This window comes from Tamandua tetradactyla, chromosome 7, assembly GCF_023851605.1.
Source record: "Tamandua tetradactyla isolate mTamTet1 chromosome 7, mTamTet1.pri, whole genome shotgun sequence".
NCBI lineage: Eukaryota > Metazoa > Chordata > Mammalia > Pilosa > Myrmecophagidae > Tamandua > Tamandua tetradactyla.
Window position 1 is genome coordinate 18174553 of NC_135333.1, and position 12001 is coordinate 18186553.

At 36.1% G+C, this 12001-nt stretch overlaps 1 protein-coding gene, 1 non-coding gene and 1 pseudogene across 3 annotated transcripts in view; 2 read left to right on the forward strand and 1 right to left on the reverse strand.

The window, feature by feature from the left end:
* The window catches only part of SMYD3 (SET and MYND domain containing 3), an 876127-nt gene that overhangs the window by 786294 nt on the left and 77832 nt on the right, over positions 1-12001 (reverse strand). The window lies entirely within an intron of this gene.
* LOC143642965 (U6 spliceosomal RNA) lies at positions 8590-8696 on the forward strand. Its single transcript, XR_013156023.1, has one exon. It is a non-coding gene; the product is annotated as a U6 spliceosomal RNA (small nuclear RNA).
* On the forward strand, positions 10882-11447 carry LOC143689468 (dynactin subunit 6 pseudogene; annotated as a pseudogene).

The following is a 12001-nucleotide window of genomic DNA, read 5'->3' on the forward strand; positions in this document are numbered from 1 at the left end:
GCCAAACAAAAAGAAGAACTACAAAGTTTTAAAAAAAACAAATCAAAGAACTTACAGGAATGAAAGGCACAGCAGAAGAGATGAAAAGAACAATGGAAAGCTACAGTGACAGATTTGAAGATGCACAAGAAAGGATTAGTGAACTAGAGGACTGGAAATCTGAAATCCAACACACAGAAGAAAATATAGGGAAAAGAATGGAAAAATATGAGAAGGGTCTCAGGGAATTGAATGACAACATGAAGTGCATGAATATACATGTTTTGGGTATCCCAGAAGGAAAAGACAAGGGAAAAGGAAGAGAAAGACTAATGGAGGAAATTATCACTGAAAATTTCCCATCTCTTATGAAAAACATAAAGTTACAGATCCAAGAAGTGCAGCGTATCCCAAAGAGAATAGATCCAAACAGACATATTCAAAGACACGTATTAATCAGAATGTCATGTCAAAAAGAAAGAAAATTTTGAAAGCAGCAGGAAAAAAGCAATCCATCACATACAAGGGAAGCTCAATTAGAATATACGTGGATTTCTCAGCAGAAACCATGGAGGCAAGAAGGCAGTGGTATGATATATTTAAGATTTTAAAAGAGAAGAACTGCCAGCCAAGAATTCCATATCCAGCAAAATTATCCTTCCACAAATGAGGGGGAAATTAAAACATTTTCAGACAAATAATCACTGAGAGAATTTGTGACAGAGAGACTGGGTCTGCAATAAATACTAAAAGGAGTGCTATCAGCAGACAGGAAAAGGCAAGGGACATAGGTGTGGAGAAGAGTGTAGAAATGAAGACTATCAGTAAAAGTAAAAAGAGAAAAAAATTAGATATGTCATTAGTTATGACAAATACTGTATGGTCTCACTGACATGAACTAACATTAATGAATGAACTTGGAGAATTTCAGCTAAGAACAGAGGTTATCAGGAGATAAAAAATAGAGTAGAGCAATCAGGAGATAAAAATAGGGTAGAGCAGAAATGAATGAAATTGAGAACATAAAAGCAATCAAGAAAATCAACAAAACCAGAAGTTGATTCTTTGAGAAAATCAATAATATTGATGGACCCTTAGAAAGGTTGAGAAAAAGAAAAAGAGAGAGGATGCAAATAAATAAAATCAGAAATGGAGGAGACATAACCACTGACCCTGTAGAAATAAAGGAGCTTATGAGAGGATACTCTAAGCAACTATATGCTAATAAACCAGACAATGTAGATGAAATGGACAACTTCCTAGAAAGGCATGAACAACCAACACTGACTCAAGAAGAAACAAATGACCTCAACAACCCAATCACAAGTAAAGAGATAGAATCAGTCATCAAGAAGCTCCCAAAAGAGAAAAGTCCAGGACCAGATGGCTTCACATGTAAATTCTACCAAGCATTCAAGATAGAATTAGTACCAATCCTGTTCAAACTCTTCAAAAAAACTGAAGAGGACAGAAAGTTACCTAATTCGTTCTATGAAGCCACCACCACCCTCATACCAAAGCCAGACAAAGATACTACCAGAAAAGAAAGTTACAAACCAAACTCTCTAATGAATATAGATGCAAAAATCCTCAACAAAATCCTTGCAAATTGAATCCAGCAGCACATTAAAAGAATTATACACCATGACCAGGTAGGATTCATCCCAGGTATGCAAGGATGGTTCAACATAAGAAAATCAGTTAAGGTAATAACACCATATCAACAAATCAAAGCAGAAAAATCACACGATCATCTCGATTGATGAAGAAAATGTATTTGGCAAAATTCAACATCCTTTCTTATTGAAAATATTTCAAAGGATAGGAATAGAAGGGAAATTCCCCAACATGATAAAGGGAATATATGAAAAACCCACAGCTAACATCATCCTAAATGGGGAAAGACTGAAAACGTTTCCCCTAAGATTAGGAACAAGATAAGGATGTCCAATGTCACCACTGTTATTCCACACTTTATTCGAAGTTCTAGTCAGAGTAGACAAGAAAAAGAAATACAAGGCATCCAAATTGGAAAGGAAGAAGTAAAATTCTCATTGCCTGCAGATAATATGATACTATATGTCGAAAATCCCAAAAAAAAAAACTAAAGCAAAGCTCTGGAGCTAATAAATGAGTACAGCAAAGTGGCAGGATACAAGATCAAACCCAAAAAATCAGTAGTGCTTCTATATACTAGTAATGAGCAATCTGAGGAGAAAAATCAAGAAAAACATTCCATTTACAATAATAAACAAAAGAATAAAATATTTAGGAATAAATTTAATTAAGGATACAAAAGACCTATACACAGAAAACTACAAGAAATTGCTAAAAGAAACCACGGAAGACCTAAATAAATGGAAGGGCATACCACGTTCATGGACTGGAAGACTAAACATAGTTAAGATGTCAATTTTACCCAAGTTGATTTACAGACTCAATGCAGTACCAATTAAAATCCCCAAAACTTACTTTGCAGAAATAGAAGAACCAATAACCAAATTTATCTGGAAGCCAGGGTGCCCTGAATATCTAAAAATATCTTGAGAAATAAAAACAAAGTGGGAAGTCTCAAACTACCAAACTTTAAAGCATATTACAAAGCTACAGTGGTCAAAACAGCATGGTACTTGCATAAAGATAGATATTCTGACCAATAGAATCGAACAGAGTGTTCAGATATAGACCCTCTCATCTATGAACAACTGATCATTGATAAGGCAGTCAAGCCAACTCAAATGGGACAGAGCAGCCTCTTCAATAAATAGCACCTGGAGAACTGGACATATATGCAAAAGAATGAAAGAAGATTCATATCTCACACCTTATACAAAAATTAACTCAAGATGGATCAAAGACCTAAACATTAGATCTAAGACGATAAAACTTTTACAAGAAAATATAGGGAAATATCTTATAAAACTTGTAATAGGAGGCAGTTTCCTAGATCTTACACCCAAAGTATGAGCATTGGAGAAAGAAATAGATAAATGGGATCCCCTCAAAATTAAACACTTTTTTGCATCACAGAACTTTATCAAGAAAGTAAAAAGGCAGCCTATGCAATGGGAGACAATATTTGGAAACCATATATCAGATAAGGGTCTGGTATCCAAAATATATAAAGAGATTCTTCAACTCAACAACAAGAAGACAAAGAACTCAATTTAAAAAATGGGCAAAAGATATGAACAGACACTTCTTCAAAGAGGAAATACAAGTGGCTAAAAGGCATTGAAAAGATGCTCAACTTCCCTGGCTATTAGGGAAATGCAAACCAAAACCACAATAAGATATTATCTCACACCCACCAGAACAGCCATTATCAATAAAACAGAAAACAACAAGTGCAGAGAGGATATGAAGAAAGAGGCACACTTATCCACTATTACTGGGAATGTAAAATCATACATCCTCTCTGGAAGGCAGTTTGGGGGTTCCTCAAGAAACTAAGTATAAAACTGCCATATAATCCAGCAATCCCATTGCTAGGTTTCTATTCAGAGGACATGAGGGCAAGGATGCAAATGGATATTTGCATACCAATGTTTATAAAAGCATTATTTACAATTGCCAAGAGATGAAAACAGCCCAAATGTCCATCAATGGATTACTGGCTGAACAAGCTGTGGTATATTCCTATGATGGAAAATCATGCAGCTGTAAGAGAATAAAGTGATAAAGCATGTAACAACGTGGAAAGAACTTGAAGATATTATACTGAGTGAAATTAGCCAGAAACAAAAGGACAAATACTGTATGGTCTCATTAATATGAACTAACATTAATGAATGAACTTGGAGAATTGAAGTTAAGAACACATGAGAGAGAAACAGGGTAGAGATTGGGCAACTGGGAGCTGAAGGAATACAGATTGTGCAACAGGACTGAGTATAAAAATTCAGAAATGGATAGCACAATACTACCTGATTGTAGCACAATAATGTAAAGTACACTAAATGAAACTGAATGCAAGTACGAAAGAGGGAGAAGAGATGGAGGCACGTATGAAACCAGAAGGAAAGGCAGAGATCAAAACTGAGACGGTATAATTTAGGAATGCTTAGAGTGTACAATAGTAGTGATTAAATATACAAACTTAAAAATGCTTGTACGAGAGCAAGAACAAGTGAATGTCAGTATTGCACGGAGTTGAAAATAGTATATGGGAATAAGTACAATCAATGTGAGCTAGAGTCTATAATCAACAGTAACATTGTAATATACTTTCACTGAATGTAACAAAGGCATTAGATCAAAACTAAATGTCAACAGGTGGGGGACATGGGACTGGGGTATGGATTCTTTGTGGAAGAAAAGGAAAGGTCTTTAGATAGATTATGGTGGCAGAAGAATGCCTATACACTTAGGTTGGATTGTATGATGTGTGAATAAAACTGTTTAAAAATGAACAGAGAGAAATAAGTGTTGGAAAAAATTCACTAGCAGTAGGAAAACTCAGAGATGCATCCCCTTGAAGGCAGTGTGGTAGTTCCACAGGAGGCTAGGGGTGGCGTTACTATATGATTCAGAAACTCCAGTGCTCGGTATATTCCTGGAGGAACCGTGAGTGTGGGGACACGAAAGGACAATTTGTACACTGGTGTCTATGGCCGCAATGTTCACAATCCACAATGAATGAAGGTGGCCTAAGGGTACAACGACTGAGGAAGGGAAGGGGGAACTATGGTGTACACATACAACGGATTACTGAGAGGCTGCAAGAAGGAATGAAGTTGTGAAGCACGCAACTAGGTGAATGAACCTTAAGGACTGTTTGTCGAATGAAATGTCAGAAACAAAAAGACAATTATCATGTCTTACTCACACGGACTAAGTATAATACAAAAATTCAGTGAACTGAAGTCGAGAGTATGGGTCATCAGGTTGGGGCCTATTATAAAAGGTCCTAGATTGTAAGCTCTTACAGCAGTCACACATATTCACAAGTTTTAACTGTTATTTCTAAAGTCTGACATACTGAGCTGTTTGTTTATAATCTAGTCATTCCCAGAAATTTTGGGTATTATGTGACACCTGAGACTCAGAGAGCTCTGAAGCTGTGAAAGTCAGCAGTACCCCATATAGGAACTAGTTAAAAAGTTAAAAAAGGGAACTGACTTTGAGTAGAGATATGAATGAAGCTGATCTGGATAGGACTAAGGTATATTCTGATTTACGGATGATATCGTCCATTTTTTAAAACTTCAACTTCTGTGTGAGACCAAAGGGATAGATGTTTATTTCATGCAAAATTTATATTTATTTTATATTTCCTAATATAACTTATATGGTTAGTTTAGTTGAACACTTTAAGTACATGGACTCTTGAATGTGTGTGAGACTTTGTTGGTTTGTCCAGATTAGCATGATGCCCCAATACATCCCAGAGTAATTTGGGTAGTGAATAAAGAAGTATTTGCAAAGTCCCCTTAGGGCCCTGGGGAGAAAATATTCAGCTTCTCAATTTGGAGAATTTCTGATATTCTTGCAAGCAGTGGAGACAACCAAATCAATAGGTCGAGCCCTTGATCTTGGGGTTCATCCTATGAAATTTGTTCCTGCAAAGGATAGGCTAAGCCTACTTAAAATTAGGCCTAAGAGTCACCCCTAGAGAACCTTCTTTGTTGCTCAGATGTGGCCTGTCTCTCTGAGGCAACTTGGCAAGTGAATTCACTGCCCTTCCTCAGTATGTGGGTCATGGCCCCCAGGGGTGGAAATCTTCCTGGCAACATGGGACAGAAATCCCGGAGTGAACTGGGACCCGGCATCAAGGGATTGAGAAAGCCTTCTTGACCAAAAAGGAGGAAGAGAGAAATAAGACAAAATAAAGTTTCAGTGGCTGAGAGATTTCAAAGTCAAGAGGTTATCCTGGAGATTATTCTTATATATTATATAGGTGTTCCTTTTTAGTTTATGGTGTATTGGAGTGGCTGGAAGGAAGTACCTGAAACCGTTGAGCTATGTTCCAGTAGCCTTGATTCTTGAAGATGAGTGTATAATGACATAGCTTTTACAATGTGACTATGGTTGTGAAAGTCTTGTGTCCAATGTTCTTTATATCTAGGGTATAGTAGATGAGTAAAAAATATGGATTTAAAAAAAACAAATAATGGTTAAAATAAATTGGGTAGATGGAAATACTAGTGGTTAATGAGAGGGAGGGGTAAAGGGTATGGTATATATGGTATGTATAAGTTTTCTGTTTTATCTTTTTATTTATTTTTCTGGAGTGTTGGAAATGATCATGGTGATGAATACACAACTATTTATGATTGTACACCATGTATGGAATATTTGTATGTTAAGATTTATAAATAAAAATAGTTTTTTAAAAAAGCAACAGAAATTTAAAAAAAAAAGATACAGGGAGAAGAAGAGGAACAGATATGAAGATGAAGGTGGGAACAAGCTAACAAACAGTTCAAGCCACCAGAAACTGGAAGAGGGATGGAAGATTCTTCCCAAAAGACTTTAGAGGGAGCATGGCTCTGCCAACACTTTAATTTCAAACTTCTAGCCTCCAGAACTGTGAAAGAATAAATTTCTGTTCATTTAAGACACCAAATATCAAGGCAGGTCTAGGAAATTAACATAGTTTTGTTTGATCATTTCTTTTTTTTAATTGATGTAAAATCCACATAAAATTCAACTGAACATGGGTTTAATAGCTAGGACTGGCCTTGTTTCTAAACATGCATCTATCAATTCCCATATCTACCAAAGCAAGTTGCCATTCTGAACCTTCATACTTTTATTACGTATAAAATGGGAATATAGTCTAACCTGACTTCTGGTTATGAATCTGTGATCCTGTATCAGCATTTATCAGTCAACTGATCAGAGCAGGGCTTGTTAAAAGATAGATTGCTGGTCCCCACCCACAGTTTCTGATTCAGTAGGTCTGGTGAAAGGTCTGAATTTTGCATTACAAACCTGTTCCACAAGATGCTAAAGACAGATCTGTACAGAGATTTACCCCAGACTGTGAATAAAGATTAATCCACTCCCTGGAGAATCAAAAGTAGAGACTCACAATGAATGCACCAGCTGGCTCTGCACAGAGCCAGGGATAGGATGGGGGACGGGCTAGCAACACTGCCACAATGTTGTTTCAGCAAGAAATACCCAGACTCAAACCATCTAGAATGATAAAATAAGTTAAAATCCCCCCTTTTATTTTGTGGCATCATTGCTCTGCAATTTAAAATTCCTTCTTCTGTGACAGCATGGTATAGTGGAGAAAAACTTGCTTTGGAAACAGAAAAGCCTGCATTCAAAATCTGACACTTCTAGCTATAACCCTGAGCAAGTTATACAATCTCTTTAAACATCAGTTTCCTCACTGATGTTCTCAATGAAGGGAACAATAATCACCTACTATTTAGTGTTACCATAGAAGAGAAGATGGACACAAAGAACACAGTATCTGGCAACAGTAAGTGCTCCAGAAGTTAGGTGCTTTGACTCAGTTGGTTTTCCAGCTTTGAAACATTTTAATCTTATGATTTAAAAGCTGTAGTTGTTAGGTATGGGAGGTATTTTTTACTTTTGTTTGTTTTAAGCTATTCTATTGGGAGCATAGAATCAAGTTCTTCAGTTTAGAAAGTAAAGAATAGGTATTCTAGGATGGGCTCTACTGTTTTGACTACAAGTGACAGAAAACCACCAAAACCAGTTCATGTAAAGCCTACTGGACAGAACCAAAGTGTATCTAGGACTCATAGTGATTTAATTTGAACTCATAAACTGTAAGCCAAGAAACCAAGATACTCTCAGAGAATGCTTAATTTTATTATCTCCACTATCCTCTCACCTGGCTTTCCCTGCTTACTCAGCGTGCACACGGCTCTTTAAAATACCCACCCCCACCCAATATCCCCACCAATGGTAATGATCTATAACTTGACAGGGATTTGAATTACATAGGTGTATGCATTTTTCGAAACACCTCTAATGGTACACATAAGGTATGAATTTCACTGCATATAATGGATCTCGTTTCTCGTCTGTCTCTCTCATTAAATTACAGCATCTCAAGGACAAAGAAGGAATCAAATTCAACTCAATCTCCAGCTCAAGACCTAGCATATAGCTGGATCTCAATAAATAAACAAAAGAAAACAAACTCACAAATCAGAAATTTTACTTCTTGTATTCATTCTGGAATATGTGTTAAAAGTTCTCATTAATTAATCATTACATTCTAGTGAATTGATATAAACAGATTTAAATTTTACTATAAAGAGAACTATATTAGTAAGCAAACAATTAGCGACAATTACTGCGTATACTGTTCAGTGTACATGACTCTACCACCACCTAGTGGAAATAAATGCACATTACCACATTTGAAAACTGGCTCTTTACAGAGGACAAAGAATCTTCAAACGGTGTGATGAATCACTAGCATCCACACTTCAAACGTTTACCAGGCACCTGTTGGGTTCTGGAAACGATGCCAGGTTCCATGAGGAGAACATAACTCATGCCTGTTTTGATCCCGGCCACATTTCCAGAACCTAAGAAAGTGACAAAACACATAGTATAGATTTTCAATAAATATTTGTTAGCTGACTGACTAGGTGGTAGAATTAAAAGGAGACTGAGGTGCTGGCTTCGGCTGCACACATAGTAAAATCGGAACATTACAGAGAAGATTAGCATGGCCCTTACGCAAGGATGACACGGAAACCCGCGAAGCATTCCATATTTTTAAGCCATATGAAAAAAATTAAAAAGAAAAAAGGAGACTGAGATATGATCTTCAGAGAAAACATTCAACCACTTAAAAATCATTAACTTTAGTTAAATCTAACTTTAGTTGTTAGAATAAGCAGATTCAAATCTAATGAGTACGTCAAAAGTATGATACCGTCTTTATTTAAAATGCCTCAATAAACGCTCAGTAAATGTTGCTAATATCCCCAATCCCTTATCCCTTATTCCTAAATAGCTGTCTCAAAGTAACTGTGAACAAACCAGTATTACCTCAGTTATAAAGTTAAAAGAGCTGGACTAAATCTCTAAGTGTCCTTCCTAATTTAACATTCTTTTAACTTTTAAAAGAATAGATTATACATTTTAAACTCTCCTAGGGCATAGAGAAAGAAGGAAGCCTGTCAAATATTTACAGCATCGCACTGACACCAAAACCTGACAAAGAGCATACTAAAACTACTGTCAAATATAATTTATGAATATTAATGCATAACTTTAAGTAATACCAAAGAGAACTCAGAAGTGCACTAAATAAAGGATAAGCTATAATAAGCACAAAGTGTTTATCCCAGTAATGCAAGGTAGGTCAATATTAGGAAATCTACTCATATAAATAACCCTATAATGTGCAGGTTTCAATAAAAGATTACAAAACATATAAACAGGAAATGAAGGCCCAGGAAAAGGAGAAAATTAAAACATTAAAAATCATCAATAAGAAGGATCAGACATGGGACATTCCAGACAAAAACTTCTGAATGTGATTAAAAGGGGAAACTTTAGGTTGTATATGTGCCACTACTTTTTTTAAAAAAAATCTAGGGGCGGGCCGCGGTGGCTCAGCGGGCAAGAGTGCTTGCCTGCCGTGCCGGAGGACCCCGGTTCGATTCCCGGCCCCAGCCCATGTAAAAAACAAACAAACAAACAAAATATAATAAAACAAGAAAATGTTTAAAAATGTTTCCCTTTCTTCCTTCCATCCTTCCTTCCTTCTCTGTCTTTCCTTCCCTTCCTCCCTCTCTCTTTAAAAAAAAAAAAAAAAAAAAAAAAAATCTAGAACTGTACAACACAAACAGGGAACCCTAAGGTAAACCATGTACCACAGCTAATAGTAAAATTATAATAATATTCTTTCAATTGTAACAAATGTATCATACTAATGCAAGGTGTTAGTAACGTCGGTATGGGAACTCTATATTTTCTGCATGATTTTTCTGTAAATATACTTCTGTAATTAAAAAAAAAAAAAGGTCCTATAATGCTCAAAGAGCTAAAAGAAAACATGGACAAAGAATAAAGGAAATCAAGAAAACAATAGATGAACACAATGAGAATATATCAATAGAGAGAAGGAAATCATGAAAAGGAAGCAAACAAAGCAGAACATCATAGTAACTAATTTAAAATTCCCTAGAGAGGTTCAATAGCAGATTGGAACTGGTATAAAAAAGAATCATCAAACTGGAATATAAGACAAAAGAAACCATCCAGTCTGAAGAGCAGAAAGAAGAGTGAAGAAAAGTCAACAGAGCCTGAGGACCTATATGGACATTGTCAAGCATATCAATATATGCACTGTGGGAGTTCCAGAAGGAGAAGAAGGAAAGAAAGGGCCAAGGAGAATATCTAAAGAAATAATGCCTGAATACTTCCCAAATTTAACAAGAAGCAAGCATATACACATCCAAGATGCTCAACAAACTCCAAACAGGCTCAACACAAATAGACCCACATCACAACATGCAGTAATAAAAATGTAGAATGCCAAAGACAAACAGAGAACTCTGAAAGCCTCAAGAAAAAAGCAATGTGCCACATACAGGGGAACAGCAATAAAACCGGGTGCCAATTTCTCACTGAGAAATATGGAGGCAAAAAGGCAGTGGGAACACATACTTAAAGGGCAGAAAGAAAAAAAACGCCAACCAAGAAATCTGAATCCAGCAAAACTAAATAATGCAGGGGGGAAAAAAAGATAAATTATGTTTTATTTATAAAACATTCTTATGGTGTTTATTATGTCAGACACTGTTCTAAGCAGTTTGCAAATATTAACTCAATTAATTCATATATAATGCTCATAATGTAAGTACCATTACATTCTATTTCACAGATGGAGGGATTGGGCCACAGAGAGTAAAGTAAAACTCGCCCAACAACACACAGGTAGGATTAAAACTCATGTCGTACCAGGGCCATAAGACTCAAAAGAGTATGAAGACTGCTCCTGGAACAGCTGTGTGTATAGATATCAGAGTAGATGTAACTACAGCACTTTACAGTGATCCACCCTAAAGTACGAATGATTGCAGAAGCCAGGCCAACAGTGATTGGTGAACATAACAGAAGAACAACCCTTATTATAAATGCCCACCCTGATATTATCAGCCTTGATGCTGGAGATTCAGATCCCAAACCTAGGATCACTGGCACCAATAATGTGTTTGAAGTTGGCTGTTATTCCCAAGGCATGAAAATGGGTGATGACAGTGTTATTTAATCAAAAGCATATGTAGGCCGAAATGTAGTACTGACAAGTGTTTGTATATTGAGGTTTATTGCAACTTGAATACTTTTGAATTCATCCCTGAGAATATATGTGATCTATGGTGCAGACTGCCTTCATCACAAACAGACTGAGCGACCTAGCCCAGACACTACAGCTGGATTTCCTGATGAAAATCTTTGCAAACTACCATCCTCTAAAGAAGACTTTGAAAGGGAGCTCAATTGTAGTTAAGAACTAAGAACAATGCATGACACCAAGATAACATTTCATCTTTGATCCAGTCTACTGAAAGGTCCACAATATTTAAAATGCAGTCTTATCAACTCACAGGATACTATTAAATACTATGATTTATTTTTTTTAATTCGGTCAGAGTAAAGTAATGAATTCTCATTGTCACTGTCCTCTATAATTTATTTAAATGTATTATTTTCCTAGATTGTTGTTCCTTTTCTGAAAATTTATAAATTTATACATTTTTCCTTTTGTTATATAAAATACTGGCTATAAACTTTAGTTATATAAAAGAGTACCATGGGCAGGCCACGGAGTCTCACCAAGCAGAGTTCTCTCCTGCCATGTCAGAGACCTGGGTTCGATTCCCAGTGCCTGCCCATGCAAAAAAAAAAGACTAGCCATGATAAGAAACAGCATATTGTTATGTATTAATATTCTAACATATACTAAGCTAAATAAAAGTGCCGATAACAGGAAAGAAAAAAGAGGAACAACACAAAGAGTAATTGATCCAAAGTCAATGCCCTTAACTCTATGCTATATGAAACTCTAGAC